A 13,734-nucleotide genomic window follows, 5' to 3' on the forward strand; every position below is an offset into this window, starting at 1 on the left:
GTGGCCTGTTGACTGTATTGCACTGGCTTATTCCAATTGTGTTGTGCATACTTTGTTTCGAAAATCAAAATAAAAGAATTTATAAAAAAAAAAAAAATCCGTTACGTCTGAAGGTTTCATAAAACAGAAAATGAAAAGCTCCCGCACCGTCGTCTTGATAATAAATGTCTTCTCGCCAAATATTGGGTTAATGTTCCTAAATAACAAGGGGAAAATATGCAACAATTTGACATGTTATTTCTACCTTTTAATTACATGCAGTGTGTGGAAACACTCCACTCCCTGCTCGGTAAGGCATATACCTTATGAGCAAATATTTGCACTAGGGCTGTGGTAGGAACCAATGCTGCTGACTCTCGGCCTTAACCTTTTCACGACAACACCGCATGTAATATTTCTGACCCTCATATTCCCATATTATTGGTGATGTTTATGGTGAATTTTCACAAGACAATAATAGAGGCTTATGTTCTAGATGAGGAAGAAGTCATCTATCATTACTAATTATTATTTTTTTGTATATGCAAAACATGACTAGTGGCACTAAACTTGACGGAAAATAGTCAGCGCAGCAAAATATGAAAGCACTAAGCAATGCATCCAGCATTGCCGCAACAAATTCTGGGTATATACGGGGGTACTTTGGACACAGGAGCATATCAAACTTTTATTGCACGTTTGACTTATATCATTGCACTTACTGGCTATACCCAGGGGTTTTCCAACTTTTTAAAAACCTCAGTTTAAGCTGCACATGGATAAAAATAACAAATAGGTGCCATACTTACCCACACCCATAGTTATCTATCCATACTTACCTACTGTATCCATACTTACCTATCCTACCCATACTTACCTACTGTATCCATACTTACCTATCCTACCCATACTTGCCTACCGTATCCATACATACCTACCATATCCATACTTACCTATCCTACCCATACTTACCTACCGTATCCATACTTACCTACTCTACCCATACTTACCTACCGTATCCATACTTGCCTACCATATCTATACTTACCTACTCTACCCATACTTGCCTACCATATCCATACTTAACTATCCTACCCATACTTACCTACCGTATCCATACTTACCTACCGTATCTTTTCTTACCTACTCTACCCATACTTACCTACTGTATCCATACTTACCTACTCTACCCATACTTGCCTACCGTATCCATACTTGCCTACCGTATCCATACCTATCTATCCTACACATACTTACCTACTGTATCTATACTTACTTACTCTAACCATACTTACCTACCGTATCCATACTTGCCTACCCTACCCATACTTACCTACCGTATCCATACTTACCTACTCTACCCATACTTACCTACCGTATCCATACTTACCTACTCTACCCATACTTACCTACCCATACTTACCTACCGTATCCATATTTACCTACCATATCCATACTTGGCTACCGTATCCATACTTGCCTATCTTACCCATACTTACCTATCCTACGCATACTTACCTACCATATCCATATTTACCTACCCTACCCATACTTACCTACGATACCCATACTTATCTACCATATCCATACTTCCCAACCATATCCATACTTATCTACCATACCCATACTTACCAACCAATAAATTCCCTGCCACCCTCATGCCAATGATTCATTGGTCCTCCACCAGTCTTTGTTTACTAGGCTTTAGCGAGACATGCTACACTCAACATGTGGCCGTGGCAGGTAGTTATTTGAGAATCCTGTCCCGCTGAGAGGAGGTGAAGAAGCTTCTGTGGGGCTTGAAGTCTATAAGAGTCACTGGCTGGGCTTTCGCGATAACTTCCATAGACTTTAGATGTCATCTTTTCTATCTGTAGCTGTTATAGAGAGTCCTGTAGAGTCCAGGTTCCAGAGGAGGGATGGGAACCACTACTACGTTTTTTGCTTATGGGCCTCCACCAACTTTAATTCGGCCCCGCTAATTCGCATAGGAACCTTTTATACATACGCATATCACTTCAGGTATGTTTTTTTAATTGTTCATCGGGGTGCGACTTTCAGCTCCCTGCCCTGTCTCTGAGGGAAAGCAATGCTGGTAAATGGATTTGATTCTCCTCGGCCCGGATTTCACCATGTTCTGAAAATGTGGAACATGGTTGATTGACATAATCAAGTTTTACAATCCTCTGGAGCCTTCTCTAATGTACCTGTTTATTTCAAGAAGAGCATGTCTTACTGAAAGGAGAGGACTTATTTCAGATTTGCCCGAGCCAGGTTTCCAGAGAGAGTTTCAAAACAAATATGAACAGCTTGTACATTGCATACCAGCAACGCGTGTGCCAGCCGATCAATATTCATAAGACTATGTGTCACTTTCGACAGGAAATTATTAACCCCTTTTGCCATAAATTTCCTCAAATCAGCTATAACCCCTCACTTAAAAAATACAGATGTAGCAGTTCCAAATATGTCATTAAACGGTTCTGCGCCACGATCACTCAATGCTGTAGGTTTTACCCATGGTCCAAGGAAAAGATAAGACAATGTCATATGAAGAGTTGTACCAAATTATACACTTAGCCCAATTCAAATGACCGTGTGTGCCTCCCGAGTCCCATCTGTGGTCCGTGGAAAGCTAGGACATGTTCTATCGTTCCATCATGGAACTTCCATGGATCGGAGAGTCGGGTCCATTTTCACAGACCCGATTCACCCACTAAAGTGAATGGGTCCGTGAAAACTATTGTGTGCCACTCGGCTGCCGTGAAAAATGTCCCGAGTGGCACTTGGTCATGTGCTACTGGGCTTAGCTCTTCCACATCTAACAACTTCAGGTCTTCTACTCCACCTTTCACATTCATACATTTGCACCAGGTTATCATTTTCATCTTCCGGCACCCACACGTTTACTTTGACCTGCTCTACATGAAACATGACTTCTTTTAATTATGCCCATTTTATTTCCATGTTTGCTCCCTTGGGCCCCAGAAACCTTTAGATTTTTATACAATTTTTTTCTCAAATGTAATGTATAATGCAATTGTTTTTATTACGACTTGTATATAGGATAGTAAACTTTTTCGATGTGGACTTCCAGTTATCAGAAGTTTGTGTTTGTTACAGGATTTATGCAGTACATGTGCAGTTTGTAGGGAGAAAATCTTGGGTATAAATCAGATTGTTTCAGGCTTCGAGCTCTGTCGATATCTACAGACATTGTAATAGGGAATATGTAGGTTCTACCCTGCCAGGACCTTCCTCCTCAACCACACCAGCAAAGAACTTTTCCCCCCTGTACTCATTGATGTACTCTGCATGTCTTGTTGTAGTCAGTAGCAGTAGGGGGTAGACAATGACAGGGCAAGGACATAAGGTGTAAGGCCCCATGCACACGATTGTGCCTGTTATCACGGTCGGTGATTTGCGGACCGCGCTCCCATTATAAAGTATAAGAACACGGTCCGGGCACGGGCACGGTTACGGCGCGGGCACCTTCCTGTAAATATACGCGAAGGTGTCTGTCGGCCATAGAAATTAATGGGTCCGTAATTATGGATGAAATCTACGGTCATGTGCATGAGGCGTAAGAGAAAGAAGGTGGAGAGTGCGGAAAACATGGGGATGTAATTTCAGACATGTTATTTGTCAAAGACACTATGGGGTATATTTAGTTAGACTGTTATACGCCAGCCTTCGCTTACTGCTCCACTGGAGTAAGATGCAACAGATTTATCAAGACGCACACCTCCTAAAAAATCTGTCACATATTTCCGCTGGCCGTGCGCCATCCATTCCCTCCCTCATGGAACATAGAATTAAAATAAATGCATACTCACCTCACCGCTCCTCTTCGTTTGTCCCCTCTGCATCTTCTCAGGCTCCCACTACCAGCTGTGGCTCATACAAGGTCCTGACGCCGAGGAACATCAGGGACTTGGATGCAATGCCGCACTCAACGTCCTGAGTACACATACAATGTCCTGATGCTGCCCATTATCAGAACGTTGTAGTAGCCGCGGCCGGTAGTGAGAGTTTGTGGGCAACCAGAGGGGAGAAGCGAACAGGAGCGCTAAAGTTACTATATATATATATTTTTTTTTATTAATTCATTTATTTTTAATTGTCTGATGGGAGGATAGTCTGATCGGGTGGGGGCAAGGTCTCTACCTTGCTACGCCCCACAGAGAGATAGATTTTAGCTATAATTTATGCCAGTTTTCTTGCATAAATTATAATAAATTTGTCAGGCTGCGGTGGCCCTACCTCCTTTTTGTAAGCCAAGCCCCCTTTTCAAAAAGTGGGAAGGGTATGGTGAAATGCCCAATCGTTGACATTTTTAACCCAAATTGCCATTTTTAAGTCTTTTTGACAATTTTCCCATAAAACTGGTGTAGAAAAGTTAATAAATTTCCCCAATAGCTGTAGATCTCTGAGATATCCAGTTTGACACACACTTTTTGTTCTCTTGTTTAGAGGGAAAATCTAGACCTCAGACACTGACTACGGATGTGAATTCTTTTTATGGCTATAGGTACACTGTAACCTGGTATAAATGCGACATGAGAAGTGAAGGATTACCAAACAATCTGGATAATTGGAGAGTCATACAAAAGTATATAGGACTCTGTTCACACTTGCATTGTGGCTTCTGTTCATAATCGAAGCTGAAACGCTCTACCTGATCTGTCATATAACCGAAACCCCTGCTGCCCAACGTACCCTATAGATATATCGTATGCATGCAGCCCTATTCTTCCCGTCAAATTTGACGGAATCTGCGTTTGAAATTCAGACACAAATTGTAACTGAAGGAAGATAGCCAAAAATAAAAAGCAGCTCACTTTGTTTGACCTCAATTGTCCTTGGCATAACCTGTGTATGGCTGGGTTCTCACTGTTCGGAGGCGTCAAGGAACTCCATAATTGATTTTCTATGCTCAGACTTCTGCTGCTGGCCTCCTATTCAGATTAATTTAACAATCTATATTCTATCAGAATTTCTGGATTATCAGATGACAGATTATGGGATCATTTCTTTATTTGGTTTCTGTAATCATTTCAATATATTTGGAACTGAACGAGAAGCCGATTTGTTTCTTCGACTGAACACATTTCAGATGGGAGACCGAGTTTATTGTTCCGATGTCATGGGAACTATAGATAAAATACCAACCACTAACATAAGGGAATAATTTTGATTTTATATGCCTGTGATAGGGTCATGTAAATAGTGGAAGAAAGCAGACTGCTAATTTGTTAATGCAAGTGCTCCTAATATAGACGTATTGCATTAAACCTTCTGGAATGTTTCGAGCCATCGTTATCAGATTAACATATTGCATCAAAAATCTGTGGAAGAAAGCCAACGAGACTGTGGTCATGTATTGATGAGCATTGCGAGATTACGGGCTATGTACAAGAAGGCCTGAAAACATTCGGAGAGATCGCTCACTGACAGGTCACGCATTGCGGCTGTGATATGTTCATGGCATGGAAATATGTTTCAAGTCGTCACTGCGTTTGGAGAACCCTTTGATGTGTAATTGACTGGCGCCAGAAAATTTTAATTCATGAGCCCAAATAAACAATCTGGAATGACAGACCCACACAACAGGCTACAAAATGTATCATTTTTGTTTTCCCAGTAAAAATATTTATCACCAACCTGTGAAAAATCTTTGAACGCTGGAGCCCCCTGCTGGAAGCCCCCCGTTTCCCCTTGCCACATGAGTAGGACTTTGAATGGAGCAGTGGTCTAGACGGTGTTCTTGTCGGTCTACGCCAGTCCCATAGACTTTGAATGGATCGGCGGTCTAGCCTGTGTTCTTGTCTTCCTCCGCCAGTCCCATAGACTTTGAATAAAGCGGCGGGCTAGCTGGTGTTCTTGTCTGTTTTCGCCAGTCCCATAGACTTTGAATGGAGCGGCGGTCGAGCCTGTGTTCTTGGCTGTCTCCACCAGTCCCATAGACTTTGAATGGAGCGGCGGTCGAGCCGGTGTTGTCGTCTGTCTCCTATAGGCTTTGAATGGAGCGGCAGTCGAGCCAGTGTTGTCGTCTGTCTCCTATAGGCTTTGAATGGAGCGGCGGTCGAGCCTGTGTTCTTGGCTGTCTCCACCAGTCCCATAGACTTTGAATGGAGCGGCGGTCGAGCCGGTGTTGTCGTCTGTCTCCTATAGGCTTTGAATGGAGCGGCGGTAAAGCCGGTGTTATCGTCTGTCTCCTATAGGCTTTGAATGGAGCGGCGGTCGAGCCGGTGTTGTCGTCTGTCTCCTATAGGCTTAGAATGGAGCGGCGGTCGAGCCAGTGTTGTCGTCTGTCTCCTATAGGCTTTGAATGGAGCGGCAGAACGCATGCTTGACTGCTGTTCCATATAAACTCCTTCTTGCCGCAGTTGTGCGGCAAGAAGGAATATACTCGGGACCCCATTCTAGTGATCATTGTGGGTCCCAGTGATCATATATTTTTCACATATCCTATGAAAAGGTGATAAGTGCTCTTAGTGTGAAAAGTGCTTTAGACCTCATAAAAGTAACATTTTTTTGTGACTTGTCCCTTCTGACATCATTGACTGTAGTGTCAACAAGCAACGTTCTACAGTCCATCACTGGCCATGGAAACTCATCTACAATGGTTCAAATCACTCCTTGCAATCATACGATTCAGTCTAAATGATTTTGAGGGTACTTTTACAATATGAATGGGATATCCTTTTCTCTACATTGTGAACATAGGTCGCAGTTTAGCATCCATATGTCCTGGACTACCCACAGTTCAAGAGAACCGAACTTATATCTATGTGATAGCTTGAACTCCGGGGGTCAAGGATTGCGTTTTGGGATTGTAACAGTTAAAATGTGGCTGCGATACAGTTGTCTGAATATGACTTTAGTAGTGCATTCACACTTACGATCGCCCATCTCCTCACCTAAGAATACAACACCTGTAGAGGCCTCACTGTACCCTCATATGCCTCCGATATCATACAAAATCCTGGCATACGCCATTGCGTGCCATATGGAGCTACTCTACCCTAGAAGCAATACAGCAGTCCCTGCGGCTACGTAGTCTCTGCCATGAGGCCTTCATGAACACAAACACAGTTGACAAAAGCAGAATATATGAGATCTTAGAATCATCATCTCGTAACTAAAAATCAAGGGTTTATTTACGCGTTGCAGTCATATCGCAGTTTGCAAAATGCGTGATAGGAATGCGGTGTGTGAATAGACCCTGATTGTACACAGATCGCTCGAGGGAAACTGACAGGCCACATTAGATGTATACATCGGGAAATATTCCCTATGTATACCTCCAACTGAAGCTACTGATGTACGTATAGGCGTTCAGCGGCATACATGGACTCGCATTATAAAAAAACGTAGACGGCACAGTTTACGTTTTCTTGCGGTTTGCCTTTATATTGAATCGACTAGTCTACTAAGCTATTCCATGCAGATCCAAAAACAGGTATCCCCCCCCCCCCCGACATATGCCAAAAGGACACTTTTTTGGTATACATCAGGACAATGGGGCCCTATTGGCGTATACATGGAGAGTGTTTACCGACGCAGTGTGAACATAGTCTTATTCACATTTTTATTTTTAAACGTGTTATTTAGGGTTTGCCGACAATGTCAGATTTTTTGCAATGCCAAATCACGGGCACGTAGAACTATAGCTACTGCATGCGCTCCCCCCCCCCCCCTCCGATATGTTAGTATTTGCGACAATATTTGTGCTATAATTACGTCGTGAAAACTCTTCGGAGACGAAGCAAAATACCTCATGCCCATAGAGTGGAGTCTGTACGGCGGCAAACAGTGTCACACAGGAGTCCATACATTTGTCTGCTGCCGTACAGCGCTCCTTATATGTAGGACAAGCTCCATATGTGGAACAACATAAGAAAAGCTGTATACACGCGGCATCCGATGGAGCAGGGCACTTAGATCATAGACTATTGCAAAAGCTTCTGGTAATATAGAAGTAGAAAAAAAGAACCACACTAATTGTTAGTAGTCCTTTAAGGTCATTCTTAAATTAACCATTTGAAATCCCTGCAGATCATTTGGAGAGAAGCAAAGAACCAGATTATCTGACTGCTGCAATAAAATAATCTTAGAGAATAGGAAAGCAAATAATAGAGAGAGTCTGCGGCAGATAAGGATCAATAAAGTTTGTAAGTGCTGGCAGGCTCTTTCCTTCCACACCTGACATATCTAATCTAAATCCCTTTGCACGTACTGTACCTACAGCTTTACTTTGTCACGCTTCATCTGGTTTACTGGGGGCAGGAAAACGGGTTATGATGCGGATTAGGAATACCTGTCTACCTTCTCAGCAGGTCACCTGTATGCGGAGAGGTAATGGAAAGGTCTCCCTTCTATCTTCTACATAGAGGTGTCCGTGTCATTCCCTGGGACTTGTACGTGTTGCGATTTAGGCCAGATTCACATGAGCGTAGGGAAACTCGGACATGAAAACGTGAAGTTTTTCACGTACGAGGTGCCCCTTTGCAGATCCCGTTTTCACTGATCCCCATAGATTTGAGCCTATGGAGGGATCCGTGAAAACGGGAGATAATAGGACAGGTTCTATTTTTCAACGGATCCTTCACACGGTCCATTGAAAAACGGCCGTGTGAACAGCCCCATAGAAAAACATGCGTCCGTGTGGCAGCCGTTGTTTTAACGACCATCATGCGGCTGTATTTAACGCTCGTGCGAATAAGGCCTTAGTTGTAGGATTTCTCTGCACCATAGGTTCTCTGATCATCCGGTGCCTATTGGTGCAGGATTTTTACTGTATATACATACACAATATACACAAAAGATAACGCAGCAATTCGATTTTTCTCCGCTACATGTGGCTGTGACTGTGTGCCGCCGTATAGTGCCTTCTAGGGGAGAATAACTCTGTATTATGGCATGTGAGCATGCCATCATTTTAATTTTTTTGGAGGTACGGTATGGGTCATATGGGTGCTGTATTACAAACTTGTACAACATGTTTTAAAAATAATATGGCCAAGAGCATGAGGCTTAAAGGTGTTTTCCGGGCAAAAAAGATTTTTCGATGCTTTAAATGAGAAGTGAGGACTACTACGCAGCGTCGGTAGGTTGCGGCGTATCGGTGTTTTCAGCGCCGGTTGCGTGATTACATCAGCGCCCCCCTAACTGGGCTAAGCACACCGCCAGTGGTCGGCATGTCACAACAGCATATGACCTAAATACATTGTCGTCCTTGCGATCTCCCCGCGCATACGCTGTGCAGTCAAACACTACATGCTCCGGTGACCTTCAGCCCGTAAGGGACACATCGGCACCTTTTTTTTAATGCGATGTCACTGCGTATAAGACAATTTTATAATGTAAAAAAGGAGTACTGCGTCTGCTATAATTCGCTTACACACCACACTAACAAAAGGTCAGATGTGTCTTTGAACATTGAAGTGCAGTCCCGACACATCTCAATCAAGCGGCGCTAGGAAATAGACGTGCAGGGGGAGATGTACGGAGAAGGAGATTTTCAGGGGGGCGGGGATAGAGAAATGGAGGGGTTTAGGCTGTGTGGATAGACAGGTGGAGTTTAGAAAATAAAACTCTGTGACCCGCCCACTTCATTGGCCCAAAACGGAAGTGTGGAGTTCTGTGGTCATGTGACCACCACGGAAAACGGTGGAACGGCGCATTTGACCTACGCCATGTCCATCTATAAGTAGTCCTCATTTGTCATTTAAAGTCGCAAAAAAAAATGTTTTACCCGGAAAACTCCTTTAATGGGGTTTTTCCATAATCAATATTTATCATCTATCCACAGGATAGGTGATAAATATCTGATCGCTGGGGGTCCACGGGGCAGATTTGTTGCAGAATTTTTTGCGACTGTCCTATTCAGATAAAGAGGACAGCTGGGACCCCCACTGATCACGAGAATGAGCTTACCTTTGCAGTTCCTGTGAGCCCCACCCATGGGCCTGTCAGAGATATGCCCTTAGCAGCCCCATAGAAATTAATGGAGCGGTGGTCGAGCGTGCGCAGTACCGCTCCATTCCTATGGGGCTTCCAGGAACGGCGAGGTAAGTCCATTCTCGTGATCCGTGGGGGTCCAAGCTGTCCTGTTCATATGAATAGGACAGTTGCAAAAATGTCTGCAACAAATCTGCCAGGTGTGAATATGGCTGAAGTCTCGCAGAAGTCACGCCGCTGACTTGCATGTTTCTGTAGAAGAGCAGAATTGGGACATACCGTATGCCGCGTTCTACAGTTTGCAGGTTATAAAGTATTATCTTGTTTTTATGGGTTTACACTTTGGGGCTGGTAAACTATACACAGTGAAGGTAAAAGTGAGAGATTAGCGGACACTCCCTAACTTTTCAGGTGCTGTCAGTTTGTTTCCTAACGTGTCTTTTGCTGTTGCGAATTACAGGAAAGTTTATCAGTTGTTAAACAGAAAACTTCCGTAACTTGCAAATAATGTCAAGGGCTTTTCTTTCATCCCTTTTAAGTTCTGCAAGTATGTTTGTCTTTTTTATCTGTTCACTGCGCATAATATCCGGGAGATGGTTATTTTCAATTATACTGTCTAGAATCTGTTCTAACATTTGTTTGCTTAACTTCTGAGTAAAAATAACATGGGTCAAATAAGTTCCTAGTCTGCAGAGCTTGCAATCTTGTCCATAACTATAATAATATAGTCAATATTTTGGCCTGAATACACATAATATGCATGGCATCGTAGAATCTGTTGGCTATGTTTACACTGAGTTTTTTGACACGGAAACCGCGCTGCAAAACTCGTCAAAAACGGCCCGGAAATGCCTCCCATTGATTTCAATGGTAGGAGGGGGCGGTTTTCTCCCGCGAGCCTACGCCTCTGACCTCCCATTGACTTCAATGGGAGGCAGAGAAAGCGTATTTTGCGGAGTTTTATGCCCGTGGTGCTCAATGGTCGCGGGCGAAAAACGCCTCGAAAATCGGCGTGCAGGGAGAGGAAAATCTGCCTCAAACTTCCAAATGGAATTTTGAGGCAGAAATTCCGCCTGCAAAAAAACTCAGTGTGAACATAGCCTAAGTGTATTGTGCAAACTGTGGTAATTTGGGTTGCTTAGTAACCACTTGATTTCCTGCCCAGGTGACCACTGTTTGATTACATGAAGCTAGATATTTCGAAGTGTTCTTTACAATAGACTGGCTCTCCATGCTACACTGACTTGACGTAGGTACATTCCTCTTGCAATCCCTTTTTGTTAGAAGAGTCCCCCAAAAGTAAGTTGATGTCAGGTTGCTGGGATCATGATTAGCTGTAATCTGCGGCACTGGCGTAGCTATAGAAGGCGCAGCAGTTGCAATTGCGACCGGGCCCTGAAGCCAGGGGGCCCATGGTACCCCCCACCAAGTCTGTCCACAGTTACTGTAATAACTAGGGCCTATGTAGTAAACTACATGAGCCCCCGCTACTACAGTAAACTTGAGTCGGGTCCGGGTGCAGCCCCCGCTCCTGAGTTGGGTCCGGGTGCAGCGCTAAGTCCTGACGTCTTTCAGCGTCACAACGTTACATGCGCCGCGCACAACGTCGTTATGCTGCGTCTAGAGCTGAAGAGGACTCTGCTTAGGAGCGAGGAGGGTAACTGTATATGAATACTTTCTGCTGTGGCCCTGTATCTAAGCCTATTGTGTGTTACAGTCTGCTAGGCCATGTATCTAAGTCTATCATGTGTGATACTGTCTGCTAGGCCCTGTATCTAATATTATCATGTGGGATACTGTCTTCTGGGCCCTGTATCTAAGCCTATCATGTGTGCTACTGTATGATGAGCCAATGTATCTAATCCTATCATGTAAAAATTCTTCTAACAGTGATACTGTCGCTGTGCTGCTGTATCTAATCCTATCCAGTGGTGGAGCTATAGGGGTCATAGTCTTATAGATATGCTGTCTACGATATAGATTATATATACATATATATATATATATATATATATAATTTTTTGGGGCCTGTGCCCCTGATATTTTAAGACCCTAGTAACGCCCCTAGGGCTGCATCAATGAGTCACTCGTGTGACCCAGCGATGCAGTTGAAAGCTGCGGGCTGCGGCCGTCGTCTGTAATGAGAAGTTAGTGGGGCTCAAGAAGAACTTTTGCACTGGGGCCCATGAGCCATTAGCTATGCCTCTGATCCGTGGGGAAATCCAGCAGCAAGTGTTCAATTCCCCTGTAGCGACACCACAGGGCAAATTAAGCATTACATTTTGCCCACTGAAATAAGTGGGCAGTCCTTATAATAGAAAGATTTTCTGGGTCTTCCACAGAGAGGTAGAGATACTCTTTGTATCAGCTCATTGCTCCAGCTAATAGATGAAGGTGATGAATGAGAAACCCGCCCCTATTAACTCCAAATCAAATGGATTTTGCAATGCAAGAAGAAAACATAAGAAATCATGCAACTTCTTTGTACAATATATAAAATGAGGGACAATAATAATGAGAAAGATAAAGGTGTTGTATGAAATAAAACATGGCTACGTTCTTCCAGAAACAGTGCCACTCTTGTCCATTGGCTGGGTCTGGTATTGCAGCTATCCCCCCATTGCATTGTATACAAGGTAAAAATATAGGGTTCCAATACAGTCCTGTTCTCCCATGAGGGATGATCGACCACATTCGAGGTATTCTTCATCCGGGCAGCCATTTGTATGGAGAGTAAAGTCTCCGGGAGGAAAATAAATGTACAATACAGATTAATGACCCAAGAGGACAGGGCTCATGTTGACTGTCATATCATAAAGCGTAGAGCGTGGGACCTCCTGACAAGTCCCATTTAGCTCTTATTTTATTCTTTCTTTTGCATGTGTCAGTATATATTACAATAACTAGCTGACAGATAAGAATTTACAGCGTAACCATTTGGCACGGGGTTATTCACTACAGCGAGTTCCCAGTTTACAAAATAACTTGGATGGGAAGCCACAGCTTAAGAGCCCTATCAAATCTGTTTACTGTAGGATTCAGGTGACTTTATTATTGTCAAGCCATCTTCCGCAGTACATACCTTGCATTCTTCGGGAAGAAAACAGAGATCATGGGCTTAGGGAGGCTGATTGTGAATATTTATATTCCCTGCCCACCCTTTATCCGGCATTAGGACATAAGCCTAGGCACAAGCTGAAAGACAGAATTATGTGCTTGATGCAGCGTGCCAAGGTATTATCAGATATCTGTCTAATGAAACCAGCAGCTTTTTTTCTGGCTTTACGTGGCTGATGCTACTTGGAGGTCCCGGGAATCTGAGAAATGTTGTACCTGATCTAGTGATTAATATTACTCATTAATATTACTAAGCTTAAATCTTGCCGGCGTTGCAGCTCATTATTTATAAAGGGCCCTAATGCCTTAAAGGGTAACTAAACTTTTAAAAAACTGAGACCCCCGCCGATCGCTAAAACAAAGTGGCAGATGCTCTCGAGTAAGCGCTGTGCCACTTCGTTTCTGATCGGCGTTCCTCGGAGTGGTGTACGGGCTGAATAGAAAGTCTATGAGTTCGCACACCGCTCGCTTGGCTTCCCGAGGAAAGCTGATCAGAAACTAAGCGGCACAGCGCTCATCCGAGCACTTCTGCCGCTTCGTTAGCGATCGGTTAGGATTTCAGTGCTCTGATCCCCACCGATCAAAATTTCTGACATGTAACTATGACATGTCAAAAGTTTTTAAAAGTTTAGTTACACTTTAAAGTGAATGTCCACCTTTTACCACTGTCAT

This window comes from Rhinoderma darwinii, chromosome 13 (assembly GCF_050947455.1).
Source record: "Rhinoderma darwinii isolate aRhiDar2 chromosome 13, aRhiDar2.hap1, whole genome shotgun sequence".
In the NCBI taxonomy this organism is placed as follows: domain Eukaryota; kingdom Metazoa; phylum Chordata; class Amphibia; order Anura; family Rhinodermatidae; genus Rhinoderma; species Rhinoderma darwinii.